At 42.5% G+C, this 7,092-nt stretch overlaps 1 long non-coding RNA gene across 1 annotated transcript; it reads left to right on the forward strand.

Moving 5' to 3' along the window:
- The first annotated feature begins 813 nt into the window (after positions 1 to 813).
- Positions 814 to 6,234, forward strand: LOC116095511. Its single transcript, XR_004120622.1, has 2 exons — positions 814 to 884; positions 6,053 to 6,234. It is a non-coding gene; the product is annotated as an uncharacterized LOC116095511 (long non-coding RNA).
- Positions 6,235 to 7,092: the final 858 nt, after the last annotated feature.

A 7,092-nucleotide genomic window follows, 5' to 3' on the forward strand; every position in this document is an offset into this window, starting at 1 on the left:
GCCTTTAATCCTAGCACTCAGGAGACAGAAGCTGTTGGATCTCTATGAGTTCTAGGCCAGCCTGGAGTTCAGGATGAGTTCCAGGACAGTCAGGGCTATATAGAGAAGCTCTGTCTCAAAAACAAAATCAAAAATGCAAAAACAAAAACCAACCAACCAAACAAACAAACAAAACAAACTGAAACCAATATGTCTCTAATGTGCAAGGCCATGGGTTAGATTAAAAACAAAAACAAAACCAAACCAAACCAAAACAAAAAACCCTGCAGAACTCCTGTCCCTAAAGAACTGACCATCTAGTAGAGAACCAAAAGAACACGTTGGAAATCAATGTGACCACTGCAGTAATTAAGTGACCATATATCTGTTGATCTGAGAAAAGTTTAACCATAAATGGGCCACTATTACTAAATATGTTAGGGTAGCTAGTGAACAGAGGTCATCCTGGGCTGCATGTTGAATGGCCACCCTAGGAACACAAAATACTTCATCCATTAATTTAGCATGTATTTATTGAGCCCTGCCCTGCAGTATGTTGAAGGGACTCCTTGTATTCCCTGCAAATTGAAATATGAGGCATTCAGCCTTAAGAAATAAGCAGAAGTGAGTCACAGCACAATAGGCTTTGTGTGCTAACCCGAAGAAAGTAGACTTTATCCCAGAGACAATGAGAAACCCTGAGGTGTACAATGTGGTAGGCTATTTCAAAACAAGCACTAGTCAGAGGGTGGGCAGCCTGGAGGTAAGACAAGGAGATGAATTGAAAAGTCTGTTGCAGGTGACAGTTGAGAACGCCCCACTGGGGCAGTAGCAGTGTAGATTCTAAAGGCAGAATCAGCCAGATTGAACCATGTTACCTCGGAGGATGACAACAAATCCTTATGGTGAGTTCTAATACTTACATCACAGGATACTTGTTCCTCCTGCGTGTCTGTTTTCATTTATTGAGGCAGGATTCACACTGTAGCCTAGGCTGGCCTGATCTAACTCATGATCCTCCTGCTTCAGCTCCTCAAATTCTGGGATTGCTCACATGTACTACCAACACAGCTTTGTTCTTTGTAATTCATTTGTTTGTTTGTTTTTTTAGATTTTTTTCCAGACAGGGTTTCTTATTATATAGCCCAGGATGCCATGAAATTCACTCTGTAGACCAGGCTGCCCTCATACTCACAGAGATCCTCCTGCCTCTGCCTCCTGAGTAGTGGGATTCAAAGCATGTGCCACTGCCACCGTCTTCTTCAGGTCAACTTATAGAATTCTCCTAAGGTCCAGGTCACAATCTTATGAGAGGACAACCTGTAAGAAGCTCTATTTCAACTCAGCCATCAAGCCAGACATTTTATCGATGTTGGCAGTGTTCTGTACTGAGATGTGAATATTTAGGAAGCAGGACAGTCACCATCTATAAGGACAATATGATGAAAAGCTTAAATGCAAAACAATAGCAAAACCCTACAATGTGAAACTGAACATCTAACACCTTGTCACTTCACAGGTCACGTGTTTGGCAACCTCGGCTAACCAAAACACAATGAGGCAGGAAATAAGCAGAAAGAGTCCCAGAATAGCCAAAACAAACATTGCCAAGTCTATGCGCTAAAGTTAACACATTTTACTCCTAGGAGAATTCCACAAGCCTTCACTCAGAGCTGATTTACTCTTTCTTAGGTACAATTCTAATAAGCTTGATTATTTAGCTTTCCCATTTACAGACGATTAAGATCGTCAAATTAAAAGGGGGCAGCCATTAAAGAAAATGAGATAGACTCCGATGGACTGATATGGAAGGAGGCCATGATATACTGTCAAATGAGAAGACATGTAAGTCAAAGAACAGTACACACAGCATGATGCATTTCTATCACACACGTGTGCACACCTCTCCATGGACAAAGGCCAGAGGTGAACTATACTAAGCTGCTAACACACTATTATGTCAAGGCAATTGGAAAGCAGGTATGGTGTCTAAGGGGCACAGGAAGCAAGAGAAGACTTTGGCTTTGTTGTATGTGTGTGTGAATCCGAGTGCATGTATGTGCTTGTACAAGTATAAATTTGGATACATAAGAGTGCATGTATGTTGTGTACAGGCCTGTAGAGGCCAGAGGCCACCTTCCAGGACTCTTTCTCAGGCACCATCTACCCTAATAGTTTAGGTTTTGTTTGTCCTTGAGACAGGGTTTTTCTATTGGCTGCCCTGGAACTCACTGTGTAGGTCAGACTGGCCTCGAACTCACAGAGATCTCTCTGCCTCTGCCCCACCCCCAAGTGCTAGGATTAAACTTATGTGCTACCTACTATGCCTAGTTTTTATTTATATTATTGTTTGTGCATGAACATTCTGCCTACATGCATGTATGTGTAGTGTGTGCATGTGGTGCCTGTCGAGGTCAGAAGAGAGAATCAGATCTCCAGGAACTGGAGTATGTTTACAGATGGATGGATGGCTGTGAGCCACCATGTGGGTGCTGGACACTGAACCGAAGTCCTCCACAAGAGCAGCACGTGCTCTTAACCACTGAGCCAACTCTCCAACCTCCACCACCGACATTATTTTTAAGACAGAGTTTGTCACTGGGACCTGGAACTTGGTGATTAGAGTAGCTTGTGTGATTAGTTGTAGTGAGCCCCAGAGATCCTCCTGTCTCAGCCTCCCCAGCACTGGGCTTATAGATGTGCACCACCACACTGGGTATGATGTGGGTGCTAAGGATGGAATTTAGGTCCTTATGCTTATGTGTGAAGCACTTTATGGAACCATCTCCCCAGCCCCACGGCTTTAGTTCTCATACTTTACTGTTTCTTTCCAACGCAAATATGCTAGGTTTGTAATTTGAATATTCATTATGTTAATTTGAATATTCATTACAAAGTATACAAAGGTAGTGGGTATCATCAAGCACACTGAGAACAAGCATAGAACTTAAAAGCAGGCAGTGAAATAGGGTTCTTTGAAGTGCAGGCAAAAAAAGATATGACCACTTCCAGCCTGGCACAATCCTGATACTTTCAGAGGCGTGTCAACATGGAATACATTATGTGCAATACAGTTTACTTACGGGAGAACAAGTGTGTGAAAATTTAGAAAAGGAGATTCACACACACGCACTCACATACACACCACACACACACACACACACACCACACACACATACACACACCACACACACACTCTCACACACACATACACACACCACACACACACTCTCACACACACATACACACACCACACACACACATGCACACACACGCTCACTCACACACATACATACACATACCACACACACACACCACACTCACACACACACCACACACATACACATGCACACACACATACACTCACACACATACACACACCACACACACACTCTCACACACACATACACACACCACACACACACATGCACACGCACATGCTCACTCACACACACACATACACATACCACACACACATACACCACACTCACACACACACCACACACATACACATGCACACACACATACACTCACACACACATACCACACACACACCACACATACACTCTTACACACCACACACACACACACACACACACACACACACACACACACACACCATGTCAGTGCCTAACAATGAGAAGGAAAGATGCTGCTGCTTCACTGCATCTGTGCATGTGTATGTGTGTGGTGTGTGTGTGTGCTGGTTGGTTTTGCTTTTGAGAAAATTGTTCTTTACATAGGCTAGGTTGGACTTCTGTTTGTGATCCTCCTGCCTCAGCCTCCTGAAGACTGGGGTTAGGAAGTGTGTACCACCGCTCCCAGCAAGATTTTGCTTTGTGTAAGCGCAGAAGTCATACAGAGTATGGAATAGTCCTCAACCTCAACATTAAATAATTGCCTATTGTCTACCAATTGCCAGTCCCTAAGAATGCAGAAGTAAATTAAAGATAGTTCTGCTAGAGGAGCTCCAACAGCAGGTTGGCCATGAAAACGTGCACACGGGGCACGGGGTGAGCAGACCTCTCAGGAACTCTGATAAAGCCTGGAAGAAAGAAACAGGAGGAAAAAGCTGACGCAGCCTGGAGCTTCAGTCAAAAGATCACAGCAACCGTGGGTACTCAAAAAGTATGGGACGGGATTTATGCTTGATTAAGCATAACCATTGTGTGGGAGCTGGAGAGATGGCTCAGCAGTCAAGAGCACAGACTGCTCTTGCAGAAAGCTTGCATTTGATTCCCAGCACCCACATCTGGTGGCTGACAACTACCTGTAACTCTGACTCCAAGTTTTCTGATGCCCTCTTCTGGCCTCTGTGGTACCACATGCATGTGCACAGAGTTAATCCATGCACATAATCTAAAAGGACAATAAATAAAACTCTTTTTTTAAAAAAAAATTTTTTTTAAAGGAAAGCCAAGATGATTACTGTATGGAATGGCACTTTAAATAGACTTTGAATGGGAAGTACACTTCAGGACAAGAAACAGTATATGTAAAATCACAGAGCCGTAAGGTTTCTCAGTGCTTTTGAGATAGATAGAACATCTAAGACTTTTCTGTCAAAGAGAGGTGATGATGAGTGTTGGTGTGTGAGGTGACCATTTCACACTTGGAAATTACATTTTTTTTATTATTTTGAAAAATATAATTACACTTAAGTATATCCCAGATGCATGAGGTACATCAAGTCAGTGTAATGTCAAACAATCCAGGGAAAATTCATTCTTCATTTGGAAAACAGGAATAGAAGCTACAGAGGTAGACTGGGCTGTTAAGAGTCTTGTGATGGGTGGCTAAAACTTGGTTGACAGCTTGGCTGGATCTGGAATGAACTAAGCAGCTAACCACACCTGTGAAGGATTTCGTTAGTGGGAAGACCAACCTTAAATGTGAGTGGCACCATTGGGTGGCAGCCACATAAAAGAAGGTCCAAGAGAAAAGCTGTTGTTTTTATGTCATTGACTTCATATCTTCTGATGAGTTCATTTACCTCACTGCTGCACCACTGCGTTCTTCCCGAAGATCAGAACCCAGCCTCTTCAGGTTTCCAAGGTAGACCAGATATCTCTCCGGGAATCCTCCAGATCCTTGGCACCACATTGGCAGTACTGAGGTTTCCAGCCATGTGATTTGAACTGCTACCCAGGTCTCTTGCTCCAGTTCAAAGATAGCTATTTTTAGATGACTCAAGACCATATTGTGGAAGGCAGTAAAACAAATCCCCATTTGCACTATAAACTCATCCTCTCCGTTCGGCTCCTCTAGAGAGTTCTCACTCATACAGATTTCATCTGTCACATCTGGATGTCTCAACATCCTGCTCACTTCTCTTGGTACTCCAGGACTTTGTTTAGGCATGATCACTTTAAGAAAGACATCCTTCCCAGAAGCCCTTTCTTCTCAAGTCTACTATCCTAGCATACAGTGCATTTATCTACTCACTTACCGTGTGGTCTTGGATCTGTGAATTAAACTTTCCAGCTCCACCCATAGACTTGATCTTCTTCCCCCAACCCCCAACCAAGGTGTAGCCTTGGCTGTCCTAGAACTTGATCTATAGACCAGGCTGGCCTTGAATTTATAGAGATCTGCCTGTTTCTGCCTCTGCCTCTTGAATGCTGGTGTTACAGTTGCACCACTACTACAGAGCTGGACTTGATCCTCTTAAAACAGAAATCTGTCCTTGTTCAATTGTTGGAAACACACTTAGGTAGTGTTGGAGGGAAGTTATTTAAATAAGATGCTAAGGTTCTTAAAAGGAGGGCCTGCTTGCCTATCACAGCATCTCAAACACTTAACACTCAAACACTGTGAACACCACTGTGGATGACTGAGAAACACATACCATGAATGAATGAACAGCTAGGAAAAAATTCTCAAGACAGAAATGACAAGATCGGAGCGGGATTTAGAAAAATAGCTTTGAAGGCAATATTAAATATAGACCAAAGAGTGGATAAGACTGGAGGGGAGAAATAACAGGGGGGAAATTACTCAACAAGATGAGACATATAAGTTAAAAAGCACCGTTTCCTGCCAAATACGACCAGATGTTGTATTTATTTTTCAGGGCTGATCTTATTCTCTAAGGAGTTCCTGATGGAGGACGCCTTCCCTGTCCTGAAGCCCCACCAGACCAGTGGCTTTCTCTACATCCGGAGGGTACAGAGGGCAGTGGCTACATCTTATTCATCTTAGTATCTCCAATGCCTAGGACATGCCTGCTCAATAAATGTTTGCTGAATGAATGAACACATAAATTGATCTATTAGTATACTGTACTCGAGCTCTGACCAAGACACAGAGGACCCTAGCGATCCCCAGTGTACAGGTTTCTGGATACAGGAAACAGAACAAATAAAGCAAGCCTGGATCCGGAGGCGCACCTATTCCTCAGGTACCAGCGGGTAAATTTCTCTCTCTGACCCCTCCATCCTCATTCTGAAGAATAACTCTTGTTGAGTGAAAATCAATAAAAGTCATTTTAAGGGAAGTAGGTTTAGAAAAAGGCTCTGAAGGAGGAGAAAGGCAACAGGGAACTTCAAGTTCAACCAATTTGGGCACTTTTTTTTCTTTTTATGACAATTTGTAAGCTTTAAAAAAAAAAAAAAGAAGGCTCTTCAACAAGATAAAAAGTCTACTTTTCACATTATTTTTTCAAAATGAATCCCCTCCTTACACAAACCCATAATGTCTCTGACTACCATCAGCCCCTTGTATTTTTAGATTTCCAAGAAGAAAAAAATTAATAAATAAATTCACAGCACAAATTAGAATTGCTCTATCATGCAGCTTGGCATAAATAAGAAACTGACTTAAGTAGATGCAGACAGCTGTCAAGACATTCTGCTAATGTAAACACCTAAACTGGTGATCCAGGGACACCAACAAGTGTCTGCTGACTTCATACAGGAGGTACTAAAAAGAAGCTCTAGACAATGCCTGCTCCATACTGCCCCCAACAGGAACAAGAGGTGCTTCTTGTGTTTGAAAGAGCTTGTGGGTCTGTGATGGTAACTCCAAATCACAATATGTTAAAGAAGATCCAACTCGTTCATTTATCTATTTATTTATCTTTTTATCTTATGAATATTTGCTCTTGTGTATGTA

The sequence above is a fragment of the Mastomys coucha genome, unplaced genomic scaffold (assembly GCF_008632895.1).
Source record: "Mastomys coucha isolate ucsf_1 unplaced genomic scaffold, UCSF_Mcou_1 pScaffold18, whole genome shotgun sequence".
Lineage (NCBI taxonomy): Eukaryota > Metazoa > Chordata > Mammalia > Rodentia > Muridae > Mastomys > Mastomys coucha.